The sequence below is a fragment of the Mixophyes fleayi genome, chromosome 6 (assembly GCF_038048845.1).
Source record: "Mixophyes fleayi isolate aMixFle1 chromosome 6, aMixFle1.hap1, whole genome shotgun sequence".
NCBI lineage: Eukaryota > Metazoa > Chordata > Amphibia > Anura > Limnodynastidae > Mixophyes > Mixophyes fleayi.
In genome coordinates, this window is record NC_134407.1 from 147,816,470 (window position 1) to 147,831,046 (window position 14,577).

Here is a 14,577-nt window from a genome sequence, read left to right on the forward strand (position 1 = left end):
ATTATTTTATCAGTTGCAACTGAAGAAAATTATACATGAAAACATGTTGCAAAACTTTCTACATTTTATAATTGCATGTGCTGTATTGGGGATAGAATTTGCTTCGAACCTCTCACCTTCCGAGCATGGTGCTGATCAATGCTCAAGATTGTCACATTTTATGCATACAAATTCTGTACAGCGTACGCCAGGAATTTTAACTATTAAAATGAATCCCTATTATGGACAGAATATTTATACTCACTACCATGCTTAGGCCAAATGTGGAAATATAGCTTTTGTAAAACTACACATCCCAACATGCTAGGACTTGTCTTTTCAAAACTGATGAAGAGCCACAGGCAGTCTGCTTCTGTTCTGTATATAGAATATATTGTATAAGAAATGGAAATAAGGACATCATCATCAGCAGCTATTTATATAGCGCCACTAATTCCGCAGCGCTGCACAGATAACCCAAAAATTAGACTTGTTCCTTCAAAAGGGAAGTTGGAAGTTATACTAAAACAATACCCAATCCTGCAAAGTACTAGTTGCATGTTTACCAATCTGATCAGGCGTCTGAATATAGTAGTATGAGGAGTGAAGTAATAGGCTGAACGAGCCTAAACTAATTACATATGGGCTGACAGTGAGTTAAACATGGAGAAAGGAGTTAACAATGAAGATGCAGGTATAGCCAATGAGGACACAGGGAGGAGCAGAGATTGTAGCTACATCCTCTTCCTGTGGGCGGCCCGATCTCTTGTTCCTGCATCGTTTGCCACCCCCCCCCGCCCAGGCTGGTGAGATTCGGTTTACAGGTTTGATCGTGTCGGTAGGAGAGCAGGCAGTCAGCCGTAAATGAGCAGATGGTGTTACTAGTTTGGCTGGGGTCATTGCCCCCTCCGAAGAATCATGACTCATGGTCCTCCTGATTGAAGGACCCCTTGGAAGGCTTTGAGCGGGCGCCAATGTCGAGTCCAGGAGGGGCGCAGCCGCCTCGTTAGCCCAAATTTAACTCCAGGTCAATCATAAAGGAGTTTACTCCTGGGACCAGTGGGCAAGGGTATGACCTCCCACTGTTTGGCTTTGCGTTTTGTCTGCTGCCTGCTATGCTCTCGCCGCCAACTTTAGGTCAGGATTAAAATTAGAATAAAATAAATAGACAAGTTTAATTTTCCCAACTTATAAAGTTGTTGTGTGGTTATTTCTGATTAAAGTGATAAGTTGATTGTTGTCAATGGTTTAAGTCCATGGTTAAAGACATATGGTATATATAGTTTATAAATTAATATAGTATAATATAACATAATATAGTATAATAAACTATTATTTTTATCACCATCAGTTGTGAAATATGATTGAGGAATCAATATGTAAACAGTCAGATCCCCTATCTACTTTTCATTCCATTCCAAAAACTCACTGAGGTGTGCTAACATAATAACCACTGATCTATACTTTCCATACAGAATCATTTTACAATTTCAGTGTGTGCACCTTGGAGGGAACACTAATCAGCCGCACATAATTAATAATGTTTGTCATATTCCATTTAATAAAGACCCATCATCATAATTTAAATATACTATCCACTATTCCAGAAATTGTTGTTTTTATTTTTTTTTAATTAACTCTTTTATCTGTATCTCCTTTACTGGCAGCCACATTTAATGCTAAAAGTAATCTGTGTAAACGAAAGGTAGGAGTCAACATAATTTTTCTTCATCTAATAAGAAAGATGAACTCGGCCGTGACTGTTTTGATATATGAAAAAAATGTGTGATTTAAAAAGTACCAGGTATCGTTATATAGCAACAGTGGGCCTGATTCATGTTAGGACGCAAGTCCATTTTCGTGCCGTATCATGCATGAAATAGCTCTGTGCATGCTCAGAAACAGATCTTACTCCAATGAAGGGGTTCTTTACAGTACAGGCAGGCAAGATATGGAATTCACTGCCAGGGAAGGTTGTGATGGCAGATTCAATAGATATGTTTAAGAAAGGGTTAGACAAATTTTTAGCGGAAAAGTGTATCCAGGGATACGACCGTTAAGTAAAATGAAGGACAGTAGTGGATATAGGGTAAAAATAGGACTGAAATATTGGGTCTGGGGGGATTTTCACAATTGAAACAGATTGGCGGTTGCTTACTCTGGCTCAATTTCAAATATAAGTGCAGGATCGCAGGAGATCCAAAATAGGTTGAACTTGATGGACTGGTGGCTTTTTTCAACCTCATCAACTATGTTACTATGTTAAAGCAATTGCATGGAATTCATGTTTGGACAGCCAATGTACAGTAAGGGTGTGCCAAGGGCGTTCTGATACAGATGCGGAAGATTCAAGTCCTGGATTTCTTGTAGTATGCTTGTTTCAGCCATATCATTTGCATTAGCTACAAGGCATGTGTAAGTGTCCATGATAGGGATGATTGTCACGGCATAGTCTTTATTTTAAAAATTACACGCATACATACTACTAGATAGCTAATGTGACCTTATATCGCACATATGCATGTGCGCAGGGGCTGGTTGGGCTAGGGGGTAGGGGGACTGGTACAATAGTGGGTGACCTTGGACTGGGTCACTGGGCTATCTGCATTATTTTTCTTTTAAATGTTCCTAATAGGCTGCTGAGCTGACTCTCGTCCCCTTAATATTTACCAGCCAGATTCTGTATGTGCGTATACTGCAGTCTGGTATGTCTGTCTATGTAAGGCAAGTACTGTTTAGGCAGAGAATACTTATTCAAAAAATTCAAATGGAAATGTATCTTGATGTCCGCTTGGATTTGAATACAGTTGGATCTATACTCAAGCTCTGTGCTCTTTTTTTAAAAAGCAACTTACACTACTTGTATGCGGGTAATGGAAAACCAAGAGGACTTCTAATATACATAGTAATTTACAGTAGGAGTTTTTTCAGTTCATACTTCCCAACGTTTGTCTCTCTGGCAGCGGGATGGGGCCATGGACACACACCCCCTAGCACTTTTGAAGCACTAGGTTGCAACTTTATTTCCTCCCCTGCAAACCCATTCACTGCCATGCACATCGATCGCCATCCCAATCGGGACAGCTTTGTCGCACCGATGGCGGGACAGAGCCCTTGGGACTGTTCTGCCTAAATCGGGATGGTTGGTAGATACGCAGTCATAGGGAATTAAAACGAATATTTATTTTTACATATATTAGTATTAATGTGTATTGATGTGTACATAAATATATATTAATTACTTAATAAGCATTACAGTGTGCGTATATTCTTACTATAATATTTATTAAGTTGCATCAGGAACTGTTATTTTTATATATAGTTATATACATAGAAAATACGCTCCCTTAATAAACATAGTTGTAAGTCATTTTCTCTGTGTGACATTTCAGGCTTGGAGAGATTGTACCCAACACCTGCAGACGGTCCTCACATTACACAGCCCCTGGAAGTCCAGCCTTGTAATCACAGATCAAATTTAAATCCTTCTCTCCGGGCGAGATGGTTCAACACCTCTTCATTAATTGTATTAACAGTGAAGGAGCAAATGAAGGGACTCAGGATGCCAGCACTTGATATGAGCCTGTGCGTGTTTGCTACTGTGCGCTTTAAAGGATTAATTTCACAAGCCTCAAATTACAGCTTCATTTCAAAACGAACTCAGCCCAGTAATTGGCTTTCTGTTCAAATCACCAAGGCTAAAGATTTAAATTCTTCATATGCAGATGACTTTCAAGTATCAAGCCCCATCTGTGCTGCGCTCACTGGCATTCATCTCCCAGGGGGTGAGTGAAGTGTAGCAGAAAGAGCTGGTCCTGGTACACAGGAGCGGCCGTGCAGATTGCTATTCAGGAGGGCCAGGAACGCATGACTCTTACTATATGTGTATTCTATAAATAACATCATTAGTTGTAAATTATCATTGTTATATCCACAGAACTCATCATCGTCGTTAAGTGGATATAACTGATCGTCAAAAAAAATAAATTATACATAACAAGAGAAAAAGTATATACAAGGTTGATAAGGGAGATGCTGACGTGAGACAGAGGGTGTATGTGTATGAGTGTGTATATCTCTCTCTCTATATATTTATATTAAATAGTACGGTGTTCAACCCATCATGCTTTGCATAATGAAGCTAATCAGTAGTATAAATATCTTGGGAGTACTAGCAAGGGTCCTTCCCCCAAAGGAGCCGAAATCGGGCCAGAGCGAAACATGTTGGGGACCCCATGATTTACTTTTTGGGGACTGCATCCATTAAGGTTTGTAGGGAATCCTCCCTGATTTGGACTGTTTACCCTGGATTGGGGCAGTGGCGTTGGAGGGAGAGATTAGATTACTTTGATAAGTGGTTTTGTTTTTAAATAATTGTATGTGTATTACCTTGTTTTTAATATTAAAGAAAAACTGGAAATCCTCAGTGAGGACAAAAGAGATGTTGTGGAAGAGTGGTACAATTGTGGATCAGATAAGACTTTATTTTTACTTCAATTTTAGGTTATCCCTGACTCACAACAGTGTATATGGAATTGGGCTGCCATCAGGATTCACAAGGGAGTGTTGTGGAATATTGATTTGAAGAGACTGTTTGGATGTGATAACATTAACACCATCAGATTCACATTGCATTGAATATATACATATACAGGGGTCGAAGTAATAATTTAGAAGTGGTGGTATAGAAAATGTAAGCTAATGGAATTTGATAGTTTTTTTTATCATCAATAATTTTTATTGAAACGTTTTACAACATATGCGGTATAGAAAAGAAAAAGGGGGTTACACAGAGAAGAGGAGAAACACAAGGGGAATATATATATATATATATATATATATATATATATATATATATTTATATATGGCCACAACTTACACATATAAGCAAATGTAGTTATAACATTAAAATGTTCAAATGTGACACATAAAATACAAAAGAGCTTGATGTCCCCTTACCCTATTTAAGACAAGATTAAGGCTCCAATAAGCAGTCCAACAGTGATAGTAGGTAGGAGTCTGAAGTGACACATGCCCGTGTTATTGCAAAAAGCAACGCGGCCTGCGCACTATTACTGATATTACGGTAATAGTGCGCATAATTACCATCAATATGGTAATTTCAACGCCGGCTTTTTGCTCAGAAATCTGTGTTAAAATTATCATATTAACGGTAACACACTTAGCGCAGCGTTATTCTGGGCGGAACTATTTTGTTGGATGTATCCTGCAGTGTACTGTATCTGTCAAAGTAGAGTGCACTTAGACCTGTATTCAACAAGAGACTTTTCTTCGGATCCACTTGTAGTTGACTTAACAGATGTGCGTATGCCCAAATTTCTTGTTTTTTTTTAAAAAAAACAAAAAAACACGCATTTTAAGTTCCCCAGAGGCGAACTTTTTAAAATACCCTTTCATTTCTTTCACCATAGTAACAGCTGAAAGGGCAATTTATATATTAAATTAATAGGACGCCTGCTCTCCTTAGCAGAAAATTTCACTGACATTAAAGAGGGACTGCCATCAAACGACAGGAGACAGAAATGTACCTGCTGACTACTCACAGTTGTAGCATTTATTTTTGTGGGCTGTACACATCATCAGTATGTAGACTAGTTACATTGCTGATTCATAGGGTCCCGATGTAGGACAGTCCCGACATAAGGGTACTGTCAGTAAAAACTTCTGAGACTGTTGGGAGGTGTGTGTAGGGAGTTGCAGTTTCGGGGGAGGCCTTGGGACAGCCTAGCCCCAATGTGGCGCTATCACTCCCCAACGTTATGTGACTATGCCCCATTTTAGTGACCGTGTCCCATGCATTATCCCAATTTGCACAGGGGCAATGTTGGGACGAATGTTAAACCATTTGTGCGTCACTCCTTATTGTGATCACTAGTTCATAGTGATAGTCCATAGATAAACTAAATAATATTTTGCCCATCAAAATGTTTACCTTCACTGTATGTAGGCACCACATACACTTTAAAAAGGGAAGTAGCAAGAAGCCATCAAAATTTTAAACCTATGTTTGAAGTTTTAATTGTTTCATATTTATTCACTCAAAGTCCTTGCAGAGAACGAAGCCATAGAAACAATTTATTAATTAATCAATTCATTAGCTCACAAGCTGACACTTGAGCTGTTTGCAGCCAGTTTCTCAATGAAATTCTGCATTTGTGCCTGAGCTTCACTCCTGAGCCGCACCATGTGACACGCAGTTCTGCTGATTAAGGCAGCCTGGTCAGTCAGGGGAATAGCGATATAAACTCTGAGCCGGCTCCTTAAAACCAGCAATATTCCCAGAGAGATTGGCTTCAAAGCTACTGAACATTATTCATTGCAGTGAAGAAAAACACAGACTCTTATTAAGCACTTTCAAGCAACCGTATATGTTCAGAGGAACAACAAGCTGCAGAGGAGGGCGGGGGGCCGAAGGACGCTGAACATACATGCTGCTATACCAGAGGGATGCCTATCGTAGTCTTGAACAAACAAATCTGAAAATTACCATATTCCATGGTGCAGCTTTTTTTTCACAATAACTCACCAGCAGAGATGTTTAGAACATAAGGCATTGCAGCACCTGTGCTTTAAATAATGTTGTACGGTCAGGCACTTATTTAGAGAAAGATATAGAACACACATGCTTGGCAGTGCCAGTCCAAGCTACGGTCTGAACGGTCAACAGCCCATTGTAACCCGAAATGACTGCGTATGGGGGGGCGCCAAGATAATTAGTATATTTAATTTAAATTTTGCATTCAGTTATCTCACATAGAATGCGCCAAGTACCCATGAAAAAGTCATTTACATTGGTTCCTTCCATTCTGTGACGTCAGAAGATGTCTGTTTTCTGATTTGAGACATAACATTTTACACCTTAAGCCCCACCTCTTGCATTTTATAGCCCTGGTAGTGCTGTTACAGACACAGCATATATGTTTGTATGTATTCATACTACCCTGCACATCTCACCCATTTATACATACGATCATACATATCAACTTAGTTCTCCCCTAAGGGAGCAGTGATGTGGTATAGTGCAAATAAAACTGGGCTCCAGGCAGGGCTTTCTTTTCCATTGGGCACTATAACATAGTTAAGGCAACCAATTGTAGATTTTACTGCTTGAAAGTACAGATTGCATGCGGTATCTGCCCTCCTAAGTTCTGCCTAAACTACATATGTCTCCTGAACAAAGTGTACAAAGTGTGCCTTTAGATGCACAAAGGGTGGAAGGAGACAGGAGACTCGCTGAAGGTGATTTAGATTGAGGTAACCAACCGGTTAACCCATGATGGCTGAGGATTGAATACATCAATACAGTCTACAGGATATCCCTTCAGATAAGCCGTAAAACTTCTGGTTTCTGGTACGCATACATCTGCACTAGTTTGTCCCTATTTTTTGCACTTTGCTTAATGGGACTATCCTGAATGCTATGTGGCTCTGTGTGATTTTTCACCATATATGTTATTTTCATCCACCCTGGGCATTGTGGATATCCACATGGTGGGAAGTTTTGGTTCACATTGCTCTGGTGATTAGGTTCCTTTCCTGGATTCTTGTGTGGCTCCATTATTATACTGTACTACACTATTGTGCGCCTCCTCTTTCATCTTTTCTAGATATATATATATATATATATATATATGTAGGGGCCCCGGTGCACTGCTTTGCCCGGGGGCCCATAATGTTGTTAAGATGGCCCTGGCTCCAGGCCATCTCAACTCAACCATGAAGCAAGCTTTAATATCTCCTCTTCCTCCAGCGCAGAATTCATAACGGTTGCAAAGATGTACATTAATAACACCGGTCTCCCCCTGCTCAATGCTTTATCAGATGCTAGATTGCTATTTCAATGCAGTCTCCTCACTAGTCCTGCAATGGTCTTGTTTAGTCAATGCTACGTAAGCAGCTTTCATAGTAGTAGTATTGCTGGAAGCAGTAGTTCTACAATTTTTTATGTCACAGCCAGCAGCCATCCCCTAACTCAACTCCTCCACTTCAAGAAGCCACGCTGCTTATAGGCATCAACCCCACCCTCACGTTATAGGGACCATTTCCAGGGGTCTCTCTTCCTTCATCCCACATATCCAGGGACTCTCTCTCTCTCATATAGCCACACAGCTCCTGGCAAGCTTCTTCTCATAGTGAGGGACATCCAGGCTATTTCAAGTGACTATTTCTCTCTCTTCTGGTGCCTCTGCTCAGGGTACCCCTGATTGTAGGGATCCCCCTCTTGCTCTACCCCTCTCAGGAATATGTTCTGACCTTTGGTATTTGCCCTCCTCCTCCTCCATGGAGCTTATTTAACTGTGCTCCTAATGGTGGATCTATAGCCTATAGATAAGCTATAGCCTTATCCCACGCTGCTCTGCTGTGAACCCACATCCCAAATTGCTGGGGGAGCCCAGGACCTCCTCCTCTTCTCCTATATCCCCTGCAAGATGGTCACCTACTCTTTAAACGCGGGGAAACTAGAGTCTTATAGACTCTGGTCCTCCATGTGATGACCCTATCGCTGGCACTTTCGCACTGCACTATTGACCATGCCCCCACCGATGATGCAGCCGCCCACGTCTTTGCATGGGGATGCCTCTGCGTTGACATGACTGCATGCATCACCGGTTCCCTCCCTAGTTGTGAGGCACTGCCTCACTGTACTGAACATCTCCCCCTGGTGACCTTGTCTGATGTCTCCGGGGGACGGGGCATACATGTAACACACATGCATTACATAACCATGCGTCAGATGTTTTTTTCACGCCTTTAACACTAAACTGACCCTAGGCTCAGGACTACTGCACTAATGTTAAAAAGCCAGGCCTGCACATGTACTATTGTGAATTCCCACAGATACTGTGCCAACATAGAACTAACTAACTGCAATGCAGGCCTTCTGTGTACTTCATATGTCAGGTTTTCAATGACGGATTTAAAACTAGGTTATAAATCTAATATATAATTATAGTTAAAAAAACAAAGAAATCAGCGCACTTGTAAAAATGGAAAAATAAATATGAATGGTCAAAAAAAGGAAAAACTAGTGCCAATCCTAGAATATTAGAAAAAAAATGCAAATTTAGTTATATTAAAAAAAAAAACGTACATCAAGTCCAGCTTGTAATCTAAAAATTATGTTTATTGCCACAAGCACAACTAAAAGAATATTAAGATAGTGAATATAATTTAACCCCACAGTAATGCTAATAGTGGCAATAATTATTACCACTATTATTACATTGTTGCTAGAATATGATTACGTGCTAAATATTTGGAATAATAGTTTTATATATATTTATATCTTTTTTTTTTTCTTTTAAGTGTACATTGTGGGGTTAAATTATATTTGTTATATAAATAATGTTCTTTTAGTTTGCTTGTAGCAACAAACATTTTTTAGATTAGAAGGTATTGATGTACGTTATTTATTAATATATCTAAATTTGCATTTGGTTTCTAATTCTAGGATTGGCTCTGATTTTTCCTTTTTTTTGTTTAGTTCTATTAGAAGTTAGCAAACTCTTTGTTACAGCTTCTGCCTTGTACATAACACTTTGAGCGCCCATATTTTGTCTTTATAAATCATAGTTGCCTACTCTCCTGGAATGTCCGGGAGACTCCCGAATTTCTGGGAGTCCTCCTGGACTCCCGGGAGTGCAGGCAATTCTCCTGAATCCTGGTCGCCTCAGAGGGGGCGGGGCTCAGTGACGCAGTGCTTCACGTCATTGTGGCCCCACCCCCTATTTTTATTGATTCAAAATAGGGATTACTGTTTTGGGGGAAGGGCTAATGACACAATTCTTCAAACCCCGCCCCCACACATCCACCTGTTCCCCAGACCTCCCGGGAAACAACTTGCATATGTTGGCAAGTATGTTATAAACATGAGAGCCCACTCGTGTAAAAAAAATAACAATTTTTTACACAAGTCTAAAGCATACAAACAATATAACATTCCATAAATACACACAGCGGTCGAAGTGGAAATTTAGAAGTGGTCAGTATGGAAAATGTGAGTGAATGTAATGTGATTTTTTACAATAAAGGCAGTAGCAAAAGTGGTGGTACGGTGTGCAGACAGTGCCGTAACTAGACATTTTAGTGCCCTGGGCGAGACAGGGCACCGACGCCCCCCATCTAAGTGGGAGTGACATTTGCCAAATGGGTTTGGCCAACCTAATGTGGGGCTGTGGCTAGCACTTTACTGAAAGAATTCTGTTACACCTTTAGTTGTTTTATCTAGAGGGGTATAGAGGACAAAGTATATATTTATTTGACATAAACTTCAGCAAGGGTATTGGGCATTAATTTAAGAAATTGGTACACAAGTCTTCCTAGCATAATGGACTGTGTCTCCAAATCTGATCAGATTGAAGTCAGAAAGACATTGAAAATGTATGAAGTTTACACACTCTGAACATCACTGCTCTGGAAGAGTAGACCCTCCTCATAAAAAACCCATCAGACACATGGGTTATAGACTTCTCTGCAATGTGGTAAGCAAATTACAGACACATAAGCTTTATTACATGCAATGTTAGTTCTGGTTACATAAAGGAGACAGTTGCCACATGTGACATATCCTAGACACAGACATGTAAACGTTAGTCCTGTATAAATAACATAGGACACTACAGAGTAAACTATAACATTCACCAGTACTGTGAGAGTTTTCCAGCAAGACTGCACTAACAGATAGGGGTCTCTCTGGTATGATAAAGGTCACCAAGCAAGCAGAGGTCCGTTATGTGGGGGATGGAGGTGTCTATGCAGGATAATTTTTTGGGGGGAAAGGGGCAACACAGAGGGGGAGAGAGAGAGAACAAGAACTTTTAATATCATTTATTTCTATTTGTGCTGGTGCTACCATATTAACATACCGAGCGATGTCCCTTTAGGTAGTGACCAGGTGCTATAGGATTATGCTGTTAGTGGTGAAGGTAGCTCAACGTTTTACTGGGAGATAGGAATGAGCAGTGTTCATACAGAGAATTAACAATAATAGCAACAGACCTGTCAGCTCAGCTCCACCCCAGAACACGGCTTCACCGGCTAAATAACTCTGCCCACACAAAGCGCTGATTGGCGAACAGACACGGAAACTCACCGAGTCCTGATTGGCGGAGTGACTGGTTATTTCCGCTTGTTCCCTTCATTAGGGCGAGATGGCCAATGGGAGAGATCTTCCACTAACAGGAAGTTCGGCATTTGGAACACAAGTTTGCATGCGTTCCACTGCAAAGCAAAAGGCCAGAAGTTACAGAGGCAGGTAGAGGGCGGAAGCTGCACTCCCTTGGGCTTGGCTTGCACCCTGGGCGACGGCACCGCTCGCACCTGCCTAGTTACGGCTCTGTGTGCAGATCCATAGTGTGTGAGCTCCCAAAATAAGTGATCTCTGGGATAGCACCCAGGGAACAATGCTGGATCCTGGGGAGGAGGTGGAGGGGAGGCCCCAGGCTCCAAGGCCTAGCTCAGGCCTAAAAACCAGTGAAGAAGCCCTGGGGGAAGAGTTGGAGGAGAGTCCCCAGGCTCCAGGGCCTAGCTCTGGCCCTGTTCAGAATCCTGCAAAGAAAGATCATGCAGCAATTTTAAAAAATAATAAGTAAGATAGCAGAGAAATCCAGTCTGCAATGAAAGAAACTATCTCCTGCAAGAAGTTGGATGAATCTCCCCAAATTTTAGCGCTGGATCCGGGCCCAATTTCTGAGAAGCAAGAACAAGAGGAGATTGTGGATATGAATAAGCAAGAAAGCAGTGGTGTTTTACCTGTAAGTAGTGTTGATGCTGACTGTGAATCATTGGACTTGTCAGACATGAGTCTGACTAGAACCAAGCCGGCTGATCAACCTACAGTCAATACACAGATACACTCCTGAGATTTCAGAGCCTGGGTATGAAGAAACAAAGATATCTGTGGTACCCCCGAAGGTAATGGCTGAGGATACAACAAAATCAGACGCTGCAGCCACTTACCTGGAGTCGGTTGTGGCAGGAGTAGGGATCAAATCCATCAGTTGAAAGCTGCAATAGTTAAGCAGCGCTATCAGATAGGTCTAAAAAAGGAAAAACGAAATTGTGCCTACAGTGCGGATCAGGTGATATTTAATAAAGAAATTGCGACATTGGAATCAACTCTAGCAGAGAAAATCCGTCAGATGGACTCCCTAAAGGAAAGTCTGCAGGCTCAGGAAATTCCATTGGACATTAACTCTGAAATGTCTGTACCGCTGTTAGGAACCCCTCTAGCCGGTACAGCACAACCCGGAGTCTGCTCTCCCAGTCTGGTGTTCACTGGAGCCCCTAGTGATGGGGACAGACTTGGCCGCAGACTGACAGAGGGTCGCGAAGTGCGTACCGGCTGGGGAGAACCCAGGAAAGCGGAGTGAAGTCCAGGCAAGAGTCGAGGGCCGGCAGCAGACAGGGAATCCAATAAACAAGCCGAGGTCAAGGGTCATGAGCAAACAGGAAAGTCGGTAAACACGCCAGAGGTCAGGGTCACAAGAAACACAGGCAGGGTCCAAATCCAGGCAAGGGGTCATACACAGGCAATCCAGCAGAATATCCAAAGGAGAGGAACAAGGAGCAGACCTCATTGCCTTAAATACATAGTTGGACCAATCAGAGCCTAGCTCTGTAATTACACCCAGGGCCCGGCTAACTAATAAATTAAAGCTTAATAGCCTCCAGGCTATTAAGACCCTTTGCGCACGAGCCCGGCTGTCCCCTGTTGTTAGGACGCGGCACTACACTGAGAAGCGTCCGACCATTGCGGTCGGGACCCCGGCGGAAATGACGTCCCGGTCTTCAAGGTGACAGCCAGGATGCCAGAGGGCACCAGAAGCGAGCCGCGGCGGCTGTGAGTACCGCCGTGGCTCATGACAACCGCTGCCTGTGAATATGCCTGTTTCTACTGCTATTGAAATGGCGTACAACCTGCTGTATGATACAATAAGGCGTATGGAAGGAGAATCGCTGATGATGTGATCGCCAGTGGCCGATAGCGGGGCGCGCTGGTCCGGCGGCACTATGTGCGGCTGGATCGATGTCCTCTTCCCCATGCCCGTCTATTGCTCAGCAGCCGTTTGGTAGTAATGCCCAGATGGCGGTTGTAAACGCAATAGCGGAGGTAGTGATTCCGGCATAGTCGGATATTGTGAGCGGTGATGTGGAGCAGATACACACTCCAGTGTTGTGCAGTGAATCGGGTGATCCCAGAGTAAACAGGACTTCAGACTCGGTAACTGTTAAAGCTACCCCTGCGTGCAGGAAAAACCTGTCTTTGATGTGTGCTGTACAAGTTCCTGATGCCACTGCATGTGTAAAAATTGTTTCTGGTAATGACTCTGGTTTAGATAAAAGTGCTCTGCCTCCATTGCAGACTATGATTATTGATTCTATTTTTGGTCCGTTGAAAGTGGTTGACAGAACAAGGGCTACATTGTGTGCTATAGAATCTGCAGCGGTAAAAATGCCTAATATGTTTGTGTTGCCTAGTGATACTGGTAGCTCAGGTATCATGCAAGGTGATGTTCAGAGTAAAGGGAAATCAGTACCTTTAAATACGAATGTAGTCCTGGCAGCATCTTCAGTGACAGAGGGTAATACAGTAAATGAGGTTCCAGTACAAAACAGTATATCTTATGCGAGTGCTGTAGCTGGAAATTCTAAGTGTAGAGCTAATGTTCCTCAATCTCGGTTTCTGTCTGCTGTATAACCAGCCAAACGTAGAAATGTTGTTCAATTAACGTATATTGGGAAAGAACCCCCCCAAATAGGTCAGAATTTTTGGATTTGATTTTCTCTCAGTCTCTTTACGCTTGAATACATCCAGTAAATTCCCCAGAATTTGATATCAGCGTAATGTTATATCAAAACTTGCAGAGTTTCTGGTTGATTTGGGCTAAACTTAAGGACAAAGGCTCTTGGATAAATTATACAGCTATTTCTATAAAATGTCAGGAAAGGGTTAGGATAACAGCATTGGTTTGTAATGAATCTGTATAGGTTGCAGATCTGGTCCACTGGGTAGGACGCTATGCAGATATAATAACACCTTTGGAAAAAGTCCCGGACCCCAGCAAACATGTCTGGGGTGGCGGTTGGTCAGCCTCGGTCAAACTGAGATGCACGGACGCTGGCGTGGGGCACATCCCATCGGCAGCTTTCATAGGGAGAGACCGTATACAGTGCTTTTACCCCGGCCAGCTGAGGAAGTGCCATCGCTGCAGTGACTTCCGCCACCTCAGCATGAATTGCCCAACTACTAAGTGCGGGCATTGCGGGGGTCTGGGACATGAGGCCAAATCATGCTTGGTAATAAGGTGTAATTTGTGTGGCATGCTGGGCCATCCGTTCAGTCGCTGTCATAACAGCCATTATATTCCATATAATGAGTTGGCTCAGATGGCTGAGCAGATGGAGACTGCGGATAGTACCCCTGGTTCTTTTGCTTTACCCCCTCTCACAGATCCTGTCTCTGTAGTGGTTCAGTCTGACCCAGTGGTGATAGAAGTAGGTTTTTCAAAATCTGTTGAAAAAGAGCAATTCAGGCTTCAGAATAAGAAGAGTAGAAAGAGTGGGAAGAAGGCAAAA

At 42.2% G+C, this 14,577-nt stretch overlaps 1 protein-coding gene across 2 annotated transcripts in view; it reads right to left on the reverse strand.

Annotated features, from left to right (window-relative positions):
- The window catches only part of CDH4 (cadherin 4), a 615,053-nt gene that overhangs the window by 64,745 nt on the left and 535,731 nt on the right, over positions 1 to 14,577 (reverse strand). The gene's annotated exons all lie outside the window — the stretch shown is intronic.